The sequence below is a fragment of the Capsicum annuum genome, chromosome 11 (genome assembly GCF_002878395.1).
Source record: "Capsicum annuum cultivar UCD-10X-F1 chromosome 11, UCD10Xv1.1, whole genome shotgun sequence".
NCBI classification, from domain to species: Eukaryota; Viridiplantae; Streptophyta; class Magnoliopsida; order Solanales; family Solanaceae; genus Capsicum; species Capsicum annuum.
This window is the reverse complement of record NC_061121.1, coordinates 68,777,640-68,791,774: the sequence shown is the minus strand read 5'-3', so window position 1 is coordinate 68,791,774 and position 14,135 is coordinate 68,777,640.

The following is a 14,135-nucleotide window of genomic DNA, read 5'->3' as shown; positions in this document are numbered from 1 at the left end:
CTTCCCTTACTATTTTTCTATACATACTGGCACTACTACTGGAATCTGAGAGCTTGACTTGGTTTCTTGATCTATAATCTCCCCCTTAGCTATAAGCCATCATCTTAAATCTGTGAGCACTTACTAAACTCTGAACTAAACTGCAATCTTAATCACATACTTACACTCTATCAAATACATGCTTTCCTTACTAAGCCCATTAGCTACTTCTGTTGCTTCATATACTACTAATATTACATCCACACCTTCATACTTAATTCAAATAAATAGCTTAAATTCTAGTTTACATTATTCAAGCCTACTGATTTACTCTGGTACAACTATCCCCATGAATACATAATCTAATCAAACTAGATAATATTATCCCAACTCTACCACTGTTAACTCCTGAGTTTATGCTGAAAAAATAAATTCTAGGTCTATGCTGTCATAAGATTCTGAGAAGGGATCTGAGGGCATATTTTGAGTTTGAGACAAATCCCATAACTGACTGCATAGACTATCTGAGAAAGCCTTATCTCTAGGACTTGAGCTTCACTATTTTTGTTACCTTAAAAGTAAGGTGGAGTTAACATGCGTGGAGCTTGACGAGAATCTATATGAGTTTTCTTAGAAAACTATTCTGTAGAACGATCTGAGACATGAAACAAGGGAAACTGTTTCTAAAATATCTCATAGCCTCCTGCACATAAGTGTGGTGCACAATATACGCATGTATAATACTCTACTAGATGCGGCTTTTCAGACTTCTTAGGACACTGTTGAACCTTAGGCTCTGATACCAAGTTTGTAATGCCTCAATTTTTTGAACCGAAATGTTACACGATGGTAATGACCCCAAAGGACCACAAGCTAAACCATGACTGATATCTGTACCTATATACTACATAAAAGACTAAAAAATATGGAAACATGAATTGAAATGCCATAAGGTTCAATACTAATACATAACTGAAAATATGGTGTAATAATACTAAAAACAACTCTAAAATAACTGTCTGAACATACTATAGTCTGAAAGCCTCTAAATTGTTTAAATAAGGAGTTGCTAGGACACGTCCCCAACTAACTCTATCAACTGAAATAAACTGAAAACTAAAATAGTAATGAAATTATCATGTCCTCGAAATATGAGGACTCACTTCTAACTCTGCATGTTGAGAATGGAATCTACAGCCGATGCTCTGGAGCTCGTGCTTTTAAACCATGGTATAAGACACCATAGCATGAATGTTTCAATACTTTGAATGTAATAGTATGCAAGTGAGGTGGGCTAAATTCATAGGGTTCATATGTATGAACAATAATAACTATCTGACTAAAATGAATGTGAGAATACATATATGGCAATGTAACTATAACTGAGATTGTGATATGACTGAATACTGAGTTCTAACTATTGAGTATATTGATAACATAGATTTACGGATATCTGAGTCACTGATAAGTAAGAAACTAATATAGGGATACTAAATAACTGAGACTGTTGATATTTATATTTGGGTCACTAATAGGTGAGGAACTAATATTGTATTACTAAATATTGAGGGACTAATGCTATATTACTGATACATGAGTAACTGTGTCTGAATGTTCTGATTATGAAGAACTGGTTTGGTTGACTATTTCTGACAGTCCTGAAGCTGACGAACTATCTGAGTTCCTTTACTGAGACTGAGACTGAAACTAAGACTATGGGAAGTAATTATCTAACCGACATGCCCCATATATGCTATTATAACTGAGTTGGGGTCCAATCTTTGCCCTGACTAGAAGGGTGTCAATATCGCGCCACTGGTAAGGACAAGCTGTGAGTACCCTAATCTGGCAGGTACTCTAATGAGAATGGTGGGACCCTAATCTGACAGGTTAAGCCACCTCATCTACCCTCAACTGATAGGTATTAATGTCTCAACCTATGCTGGCTACGTATTTCTGGAACATAAGGATTGCTCCTAAGAATCACACCCTAATCTGACAGGTGAGTTACTATCCTTTGGTTTACTCGGTGCTGAATCCTACTCCCATCTTAATAGACATTGAACATGACTTAACTGAACTGAGCATGGACTTAGTTTACTGAATTTTGCTAAGCGATAAAATACTGCTGAGTCTGTTAACGGACTGAGTTCATGAGATTTCTGAGAGTACTGAATTACTGAGATTACTAAAGTTACTGAGTACTGAGTAAGACTAAGCTAATACTGAATTTACATGAGTTTTCATGAGTCATGAGACTGATTGATGTCTACTGAACATGGCTTGACTGAGAGTATCATGAAAACATGACATGGCTCTAGGCACACAAATATATTTTTTAGGTACAAGTACCCCTAGGACTCGATGGAAGAAAATTGACAAACATGACTTTCTTAAATACATGATCAACATCAACAATCCATAATATCATAACTTGGGGGATTCATGGAGTACATGGATATCATACAACTTGTACATAAGTAGGATTTACAAGTAAGCATAGTATTAAGACTATTTCATGAGCAATTCAACAATATTTATAAGACACATTACCAACATGGAAGTCATTGGAATATAGGGGCATATTATGAATCCATAACTTAGTCACAATTTATCTATATTGCATGATTTCTCGTTTCTTAGGCATTTTATCAAATACCTTACATGCACCATTTTGGGCATAGGTATAATCATCAATTCAACACTCTTAAACCACCAAATTTATGGATTTCAACTTATATGCTAACATGTCCTCATAAAATCACATAAAGATTCCAACTTGGGAATAATACAACAACAACCACATGGTTACAATTAACCCACAATAAATATTCAAAATACATGATTTAAAACTTGATTCTTGAGCTCCATGAATGAAATAAATCCATGGATGAACACAATGCATACCTTAGATGAAAGATTCTTGAAGATTAACTGTGGAACTTTCTTGAAATTGAATCCCCAATCAACTAGTTTTCTTGGAGCTTTAGATAAATCATGAAGTAATAAAAGCCAAATATTGAAGCTTGATCTTGAAATAGATATAAATTTTTGATTGATTTCTTGACTAGGGTTCTTGTCCCTTTGAGAGAAAATAAGTTGTTCTTGAGTTTGAAGAACTTGAATATCTTAGATTCTTGAAGAAGGGTTTGAATCTTGTTCTTGGGTTTTGATCTTGAAATAAACCCTAATTTTGATGTTATGGATGAATGAGGAGTTATGTGCTTTGATTTGATGTGATTGGGTGTTAAATAAGGTGGAAAAACACCCAAAAATCTCTTTCAAATGACGTTTCAGCGCTGTTACGGGCAAAACTAACGGCCTGAGTGATGAACTGCCAATCTGGTGAAAAACCACCATGCCAACCATCATTATTAGGCTAGAAAATATCCTCACTAGTTTAGTTGCGATGACCAAAGTGACGGTCCACCGCTGACTTGACGGTCCGTCATTTTGCCCGTCGCTCCTGGATAGCTCGGGCAGCTCTTAGTAAAATGGCCATAACTTTTTATTCCGATGATAGATTTTGGTGAAATTGGTATCGTTGGAAATATAATTCAATTATCTATCTGTTGATGGGTCATAATCAAATTTTTTTTTTGTATAATGAGATATATTCTCATTTCAATTTGACTGTGGCAATGCCCTTCTCAAGAATTCAGTGGGTAAGGAATGTTTTGTTTCGTCCAATAGCTAGGACGTATTTGAGATATTAATATACATCAAAGTTGATCATAAAAATACCAAATCACTATAATTTATTTCTCATGATATTGAAGCATGGTTCTACCATTGGTTGGGATTCTCGGGGTTTTACAATAATCTAACTAGATTGGGGTTGAATCCCATAGGGAATATGGTGTGAATTTGAGTTATCTGAGGGTTTATCAACTTATAGTTATTAGTTTCCTATGAATGGGGTGTTTTTGGAAACGTAACAAATAATTAATTCTTCATTCAATGTTTGAAATTAATATGATAAGAAAACCAGAGTTATGTTCACTGTGGGTGTTAGGATTTGACAGACGCTAGTAACGGTTCAAGATTCTTGTGGTAGGAAGGAATAGAAGAATATCCTTGTAGAAGTTATGTCTAAATGTTTCTAATCTATTTAGACATTTAACCACCTAATTCTCTCAAATTTAGGGAGTTTATATTTCATAACAGGATGTTATCTCAAGTTAATTAATCTTGTTACAACAATAATTATTAAATGGAAGTTTGATGCTTCCAAGTCCCTGTTGATAATTTACTTCTTACTAGGGTTGATTTCTTATCTCAAGTAAATCACCAATAAGCAAGGCCTATTATTTGCAACCAATAGTTAGAGTATAAAATAATGGAATTAACAAGAAGTTTCTACCACTGGTATAATCTTGAACACTTAGTTACGTTACAAACCAAAACCCATAGATCCCACAACTCGGGTTAAGGGAATTTAGCTACTCATAATAAAATAATCAAGAAAACAAGTTTAATTCATAGTTTGATATATGAACTTACAGCATGATGAATAGCAACAAGTTTTTCTCAAATTTGATTCACAGTAGAAAATCCTAAAACAATTGTAATAATCTCTCCAAAAATAATTGTAAAGTTCAAGTCAGAAAACTAGAGAGAAGATATTCTCAAAACGTCAGTTCCCCTATCATTATTATTATTAGAAAACCCTAACATATGTTTTAAATACTTCAGTATAATTATGGAAACAAAATCATAGATCATAGTATTTTCTCAGACAAGAGACGGCATGTGTGACGGTTTATCAGGTGTCTGACGACTTATCAAGAATATCGTTAGCTCTTCTTCACTTTTGACAATTTTTGCCTTAGGTCAAAGATGAGACATGACAGCTTATCAGATATGTGATGACTTATTAGAATTGTCATCGCTTCTTCACTTCAAATCCCATTCCCTGCCTAAGCCTAACGACGAGCCTGACGGCTTATCACACTTCTAATGGCCTATTACAGATGTCATCATAAATTCCAGCTAAAGCTCATTCTCTATCTAAGGATAACTATGAGCCGATAGCTTATCACACTTCTGATGGCCTATCACAGATGTCATCATAAATTCCAGCTAAAGCACATTCTCTGCCTAAGGCTGATGGCAACTATGATATCTTATCATAAGGCTGATAACTTATCAGACAAGTCGTCAACTATACTTCCCTCACTACTTGCTTAGAATTTAACTCTTTTACTTCCATTATTGCTAGTTCTCTTGCATCTTGACTTTTACTACAATATCAAACAGAAAATAATCAAAAAAGACAAAATTTGCTTAAGACTTTGCAATTATTCTTAGTTAAAAGCCTCAAATGTGTTAGCATCTGCTCACACATCAACACAATCAACTTAAAACAATTGCTTATCCTCAAGCAACTAAAACACAACCTAGAGGATACAGAGTACATTCGACAGTCAACCATCCATATTATCTCAAAATATCTTCACCATCTCCAAGGTCAATTAATTTAAAAACAAAAACTATGCATATTATTGAAGAACAAAAATGTGGCACACAGGAATCAAGCTATGGCATCAATTCAACAACAATAACTATGCATGTACCAAGATTATACTATCAAAACAAGTTAGCAACTAGCAATGTAACCAGTGTGCCCTCACTACAAAGAAGTCCCACTTTACTTATATCAGACATCACATATGTAACCATGGGGACAATCAAAAGACACTCACTCTCAGAATGAAGTTCCAATCTATGTATGCCAAATACCATAGGCTTGCCCTTATTTTTATTACCAAGACTTTCTGACAGGTCAACTAGGATCACTATAGGTCTTCTCTTTGGCTTATAATGTAAGCTACATGCTAGTATAATACTTGATGATATTTAAATTGAGTAAGCCTCCTTGACACTACACTAATTTCGGGGGTGTCACTTATTAACCCTTTTCTATTATTCTTTTATCTTTATCACACATATTCAGGATGGGTGCGGTCTTTTCTACAATCACTTCTTTTTTTCAAAACTTTTCTTTTCTTGTTCTTTTCCACTGCACCCAGCTTTTTATTCTTTTCTTTTATTCTACCTTTTTTCATACTCATTTTACATCACGCACCCCTATGATAGCCACCCTCAACTTAGGCCATTTTCTTAAGGTGCATAGTATTCAAGGAGGACTAGGGATAAAATAGGTTCATTATGATATAAATAAGACGGTGATAGGTATTATAAAAAAAAAGAAATAGGCTATTTAGGCTCAAAATAGGGATCAAGGGATATTATGCAGATAGGAAAGGTCATTTAGGCTAAAAGTGGCTAATATCAAAATGGCCTATGATCTTTTCCTAACCCATATCCTTCAATCTAGGTAAGACTAACCGGGCATGTTCTGGATTCAACATACAAAGGGAACTAAGTAAGATCTCACATGCACATGGCACATAAGTACATCACAAGTTACTACTTATCCAGTTCATGCAATTGCTTAACAATGATTATCAAGTCACTAGAATTGATACCATAACAAAATGCACAGTGGTCACAATTAGATACAAATCACAAAGTTAAATAATCAGACCATTTGAGAGGTGCTCACAAAATAACAAAACCACATTAATTGCCTTAGGTACTTGTGTTTCTCCTAGTCAACTACAAAATGTTACAACAATAACTCACTCTACAGCCTCAACTTAAAATCAAAGAAAAACTAAACTAAGGGTTAGGGTATATCTCGAGTAGATCATGCATGAGGATCATGGGTTCCTGACCCTGCTGCTGTATCATCAGCTACCTTATCTCTATCGAGAGCCTCCTTCCATTCTGACATATCTGGCCTAGCAGTTGTTGGAGGACTAATAGTTGAGGCACCTACAACTCTCGCTCGTAGGGCCTCCTCCCATTTCTTATTGTCAGCTAGGGACTCAATTATCTCCTTCTTTGTCTCCTCTTTTTCATCCTTCTTTCTAACTCTCCTCTCTATTTTTCTTTCTTTGTTGCTATCAGGCCTTTCTCTTTTACCCTTAACTTTTTTCTCGCCCTTCTTTTTTTTCATTGGTTCTTCCGTGAGATCAAGAAATGGTATTTCACCCTAAGACTCATCAACAGCCGGGTCTACCGACACCATAAGTTGGTGCTATTGTAATACTCCAACATCCACCTTTACCTTGTCTAGGGCTGATCTAAATTATTAAAGGTCTGAGCCCGATATTTCTCTTAATCATGTATTGAAATAGTTTTCTAAATCATCAATCGAATCGAGCAAGGCTTGGAAGGGCTCAAGTGCGACCTTAATCCTCTTATCTACCACAGTGGTAAATTGCTTAGCAAAAAGTTACAGCTGAGACTCGCACCACTTGGCTTGTTTTTATACTATCCTAAATTCATCAGTTTGAAGGAAAATTCTATGGTAAACACAGTAGCTAAAGGATTTATTTTATTTCTAGGCACTGAGTCTACTAGTGCTGGGGATGTCGGTGGTGTAGCTTTAGAATCCGACATCTCTACAGTAGGTGCTGAGCTGGTATCTATAACTGGTGGATCTATTGTAACCCCTGCTCCTCTGTCAAGTGTCAGCCTCGACTGATTTTCATCATATCAGATGGATTTATGGGTCTCCTTGGCAGGCAGTTCATCACCTATCCCTACAACCTCAGGTACATTGGTGGCCTTACACAACCTCGTAATTAGAAAAGGGAAAGGATATGTCGTGTCGGGCCTTGAGACCCAAATTTTCATCTCCTCAATAATGATTTTTCCAAAGTTTAAGTTGAATTTAGCCATAAGACTTGTGACCAGTATTGCTCTATCATCACCAAGGATTTTATTTCCCTCAGTAGGCATCAAATGGGTGCGCACTACACCCCACCAGAACCATGTTTCTTAGGTTAGGGAGGCCTTGAAAATCTTTTCATTTGGGTTAGTCAGTCATTTAGGTTTTCCTTCAGCTATGAGGGTGGCTAACCAAGACCATTGATTTGCACGATGGTTCAAACGAGTGTAGAATATAAGTAAAGTGGCCTAAGGAGTGAATTCGGGGACATGAAGAAATCTGTTGATTGTTGTTTCTGAGAGATACACCATCACACCCCGTATTGGAACTTTATCCAACAAGGGTTGATCTACTGATTTCTGTCTTTCTTTGCATATGTTCTCCAATCGAGCCTGGTAGTTTGCATAGAACTCTCGAACTAGTGTAGGGAAAAATGATCTTCCTTCTTTTGCGGTCTATCCCAAGTCGTAGTCTCAGAATTTCTGCTCCACTTCAGGATATCTGCTCAATCCAGTAGTGATAACCTTTTTTTCTTCAAAGATTGGCCTTTTAATGGTCCTTATTTTATTTCTTAGAATCCCATCATAGAAGATTTTCTATGCCTTGGGAATTTTCCACCTAGCACTGTCTCGAACCATGGGGTTTTACATTTAACTAGAGTTCCCCAAATTAAAGGTTCTTTATCATCCTGTTGCTGAGTAGAAGGGGACTCAGATAATGGTCCCTCAGATTCAGGTTGCTCAGATTTAGCATGCTCTGACTCAGGTACCCCAGACTCAAAATGCTCAAACTCAGGCTTCTTAGAAGTCGTTTGCTTACAAAATGTACTATCAGGTGGTATTATTGCTTTAGTATTACTTTCTTCACTCTCCTACACCTCAACTGGTGGAGGTGGCAAAGGCTTTTTTGGGCTTTTCTTTTTCTTTGCTTCATGAGCAGTGGCTCCTCCTCCTTATAATTGGATTTCTCATCAAAAAGTCTTTGAGGTACACTCCCCTTTGTCACTTTCTTTGTAGGTTTGGGGCTTTTTCCTTTGGGTGCCATTATAAGATCTGTAGCAAAAGAAAGCCCTCATTTAGCACTCATGATTATCCAACTTAAGAAGTTAAGTCATTATAATTCCATATCCCTCAAAAGATGTTTAGAATTGTATCAGATCAAAATTGTGATGACATATTCTGATAAGTCATCACAAATGTGATAACTTATCATTCGTGTCATCATCCTTACACAGAACAGGCTTATTTTTCTCAACTTGTGACGACATAGTCTGATAAGCCATCATAAATGTGATAGCTTATCAAACACGTCGTCGACTTAGAATACAACCTCCAGCTCAGTTTTAGTCTTGATTATCAATCCACTTTCTTCTTAGGATCACATGGAGTTGTGTTCTTGAGCTAAGCCCTAGGTTTTTATGCATAATGCATCACTATACACCCTAGATTCTATTTTTTCACACAATGGCAAGTTAAGCTTGCCTCAATACCTTTGAAACTAAGACTTACCTCAGTTGAATTGCTTACCTAATGAAGAGTAGGGTTAAGTAATGAGCATACCTGATAGGCAACTTTACTTGGTTACGCGAGTGAGAGGAAGTAGTATATGAAAGAAGAGTTCTTGATCTTGATTTCAAACCCACACTTTACAGGGAAGAATATTTTTCTTGTTTTACTTAGGAATTAATTTTGAAAAGAGTAAGTAAATAAACTAAATATGGAAAGAAATAAAAATTAAAGAAAAGAAAAGAGATACGCAGGAAGGTGAAAAGGTTTAACTATGGGCCGAGTCAAATTTTTCAGTATTTGGCCCTAAGACTACCCGACGGCTTATCAGATGTCTGATAAGTCATCACAGATATCGTCAATCTTAGGCAGAATGTTGCCTTCTTTTGGATTTCTAACGACATATCTGACGACGTATCATAATTGTGATAACTTGTCACATCTGTCATCAGGGTCCCTTGGCTGACTTCATAAATTTTTACCTAGACCCCTACATACCTCTTCAGTTCATTATACATCCTATCTAAAGAAATTAAAACAACTTGTGTTTAAAGATAAAAAATTTAGGTTGCCTCCCAATAGCGCCTGATTTAATATGGCAGCACGACTAGGTTATCTTGACTACTCAGACTTCGTCAAGACACCATGCTGCTACCTCTTTCCCATCATCATAAAATGTATCCTCGATTGAGAAAATACTTATCTCCTTTTGCTATATCATGGATAAGTGCATTTTAAATCTTGCTTCTTTATCATTGAACTTGAACTTCAGCTCATTCAGCTCCATGTCCACTGCTGCTCTCTCAGTAACAAGGAATGATCTACCTAAAATAATGGGTACGTCAAAATCCACCTCACAGTCTAGGACTACAAAATCAGCAAGAAGTACAAAGTCAGCCACCTTTACCAATACATCATGTAATATTCCTCCTGGCCGCTTTAAAAACCTATCCACCATCACTAATCGTATGTTTGTCAAGGTAGGATGCCCCAAACATAGCTTTTTATACATGGCTAGCGGCATCAGATTTATGCTCGCCCCCAAATCACATAGGGCCTTAGCAAAATTAAGAGACCCGATTGTACATGGAATAGTGAATGCTCCAGGGTCAGCCTTCTTCTGCACTAAGGATCATGTAGAAATGGAACTACAATGATGGAGATTATCATCTGGTTCATAGCTCACCACTCCTTTCTTTGTCACAAGGTCCTTCATGAATTTAGCATACCCTGGCATTTTCTCGATTTCCTCCACTAAAGACACATTTATTGTTAATTATTTCAACATTTCCATGAATTTACTAAATTTTATGTCGTCAACCTTCTTCTTCAATCTTTGAGAAAAGGGAGGTGTTGGGCTTGGGAGAGTTTTCACCACTACTTCCCTTTCCTTCTTTTTTCCTTGTTCTAGAGCATTATCAGAACCATCTAGCTTCCCAGACTCCACTCGACATTCTTCTTTTGGTTCATCATCTGCTTCAGTCACATCTTTAATCAAACTTTTGACCACAGAAGGTCCAGGTAATATTTTACTACTCCTAGTGGTAATTGCCATACATGAGGAATCACTCCGTAGATTCTGAACCATATTACTTGGTAACGTTCCACTCTTCCTCTGGTTCAACAGTATGGAGAGTTATCTCATTTACTATTCTAGCTATTTGATCAAAGTGGAGTGCGAATTTATCAATTGGCTCATAGAGTACAAATCAATCTTTATGGTAGTCACCCCTGATTTGGTAGCCTCCACTCCCTTCAATAATTTATCCATCATGTCCTCCACGGATATTTTTTTAAAACTTATTGTAGCAGCCTCACGATTTCCAGGAGGGACATATAACTCACTCCTATCATTATTTCTCCTCCAATTACCTTCTTCCTGGTTCTTATATCAAGCCTTGTCATAGTAAGTCCGACCTTAATTTTCTTGGGTATTGCCTCAAAAACCCCCCTGATTATTTGCATAGTTTGCCTCTTCTTTTGAGTTAGACTCCACTTTTCTCTGTGATCCCACAGCTTTTACTTTCTCAGTTTTACCTGATAGTAAAAGCTTAGTTAGCAAGTCCATTTGCATTTTTAGGTGAGCCATGTCTTGATCATGATCCTTGTCTCTTCTACATTGTTCCGTATTTATACCAATAGAAATAGTGGGTCTTGCTACCACAGAGTCCCTGATATACCATGACTGACTCTATTTGGTCATTCTCTCAAGCATTTCTGAAGCCTCTAGAAATTTAAGATCAACAAAAAAAACACCAGCATCATTATCTACAATTGGTTTTATCACAGAGTTAAGAGCCCTGTACAAAGTCTCCATAAAGTGTATGTCCGTCATATTGTGGTTTGGATACTGCGTCAGCTTCTTTTTGAATAGCTCCTAGGTTTTATGCAAGGCTTCAGTTGGGAGTTGTCTAAAATTGTTGATCTCATCCCTCAACTGTACCCTGCTGAAAGGTAGAAAGAACCTTTCTAGGAAAGCTCCTTTCAACTGCCTCTAGTTGGTTATAGAATTGGGTGTCAGCTTATTAAGCCATAATATTACCTCCCCAGACAGAGAAAACGAAAACAATCTCAAATAGATAGCATTCTGACCTACTCTTGGGTTATCAAAAGATTTACAAATGGTGACAAAGTTCACGAGATGCAAGTTTGGATCATCTCCAGGAAGGCCACCAAATAACCCATTCAGATTAAGGAGTTGAATCATAGTACTCATAATGTTGAATTTCACCCCAGGTGCTAACAGTGGAGGAATAATTGCACCCGTTGCACCTGCTCTATCCATTCCATCATCATCATCATTGAGGTCATACTGAACTGGCTGGTAATCTTGCTTTCCTTAGAACAGATGGTTCCTATTAGCATTACGCTATACTGGTATAGCTAATTGCTCTACACGCCTTAGGTTACCAGGGTTTAAAAACTCCTCGTCTCCCAAGTCTTCATCTTCAGGATTTTGATGTCGTACTTGTTGACCGTCCTTCTGCATATTCACCTTAGCTTTAGCTGAGGCTGCTAACCTTTCAGCCTCCTGCTGGTCTTCCATCCTGCCGATTAGATTCGGTTTCAAGTTTAATGGTAATAATGGTCTCTGGAACATGTAGTTCTTGGAAATAAACGTAAAACTAGGAAACTTGACTAATAATAGTCAATTAGCGCACACAACTTCAATTTACAACCATATTCCCCGGCAATGACATCATTTTTGATAACGGTCAAACTACACCTCCCTTATGAGAATATAAGCGATCGTTGTCAATATATAACCCAACTAGGTTGGGGTCGAATCCCACAGGTAATATGGTGTGAATTTGAGTTATTTACGGGTTAATAAACTGATAGTTATTAGTTTCTTGTGAATGGAGGTTTTTGGAAAGGTAAAATAAAATTACATCTCAATTCAGTGTTTGAAATCAATATGATAAGGAAAACCGAGTTGTGGGATCTATGGGTTTAGGTTTCTAACGTAACTAAGTGTTCAAGATTATAACGATGGCAAAAACTTCTTGTTAATTCCATTATTTTATACTTTGACTATTGGTTGCAAGCAATAGGCCTTTCTTACTAGTGATTTGCTTGATATAAAAAAAATCAACCCTAGTAAGAAGTAAATTATCAACAGAGACTAGGAAGCATCAAACTTTCATTTAATAATTGATGTTGTAACAAGATTAATTAACTTGAGATAACATCCTGTTATGAAATATAAATTCCCTATGTTTGAGAGAATTATGTGGTTAAATGTCTAAATAGGTTGACAAATATTTAGATATAACTTCGACAAGGATAGTCTGTTGTTCCTACCTACCACAAGAATTTTGAACTATTACTAGCATCTGTCAAATCCCAACACCTATAGTGAACATAACTCTGGTTTTCCTTATCATATTGATTTCAAACACTGAATTGGGAAGTAATTATTTGTTACCTTTAAAAAAAACCCATTCACAAGAAACTGATACCTATCCATTGATTAACCCGCAGATAACTCAAATTCACACCATATTCCCTGTGGGATTTTACCTCAACCTAGTTAGGTTATATATTGATAACAATCGGTTACATTCTCATAAAACAGGTGTAGTATTCCTGCCTGTCAAGCGGGTGAGTATTCCCGCCTGTCACACGGGTGACCCGGGTTTGATCCCTAGCAATGGTGCCATTTTTGATAATGCTTAAAATATACCTCTCTTATGAGAATGTAAGATATCATTGTCAATATATAACCCAACTAGGTTGGGGTCAAACCTCACAGGGAATATGGTGTGAATTTGAGTTATCTATGGATTAATCAACTGATAGTTATCAGTTTCTTGTGAATGGGGTTTTTTGGAAGGGTAAAAAATAATTACTTCTCAATTAAGTGTTTGAAATTAATATGATAAGGAAAACTAGAGTTATGTTCACTATGGGTGTTGGGATTTAACAGACGCTAGTAATGGTTCAAGATTCTTGTGGTAGGTAGGAACAATAGACAATCCTTGTGGAAGTTATGCCTAAATGTTTCTCAACCTATTTATACATTTAACCACCTAATTCTCTCAAACTTAGGGAATTTATATTTCATAATAAGATGTTATCTCAAGTTAATTAATTATGTTACAACATTAATTATCAAATTGAAGTTTGATGCTTTCAAGTCCCTGTTGATAATTCACTTCTTACTAGGGTTGATTTCTTATCTCAAGCAAATCACCAGTAAGCAAGGCCTATTTTTTACAACCAATAGTCAGAGTAAAAAATAATGGAATTAACAAGAACTTTCTACCAACGTTATAATCTTGAACACTTAGTTACGTTACAAACCCAAGCCCATAGATCCCACAACTCGGGTTAAGGGAATTTAGCTACTCATAATAAAATAATCAAGAAAACAAGCTTAATTCATAGTTTGATATATGAACTTACAG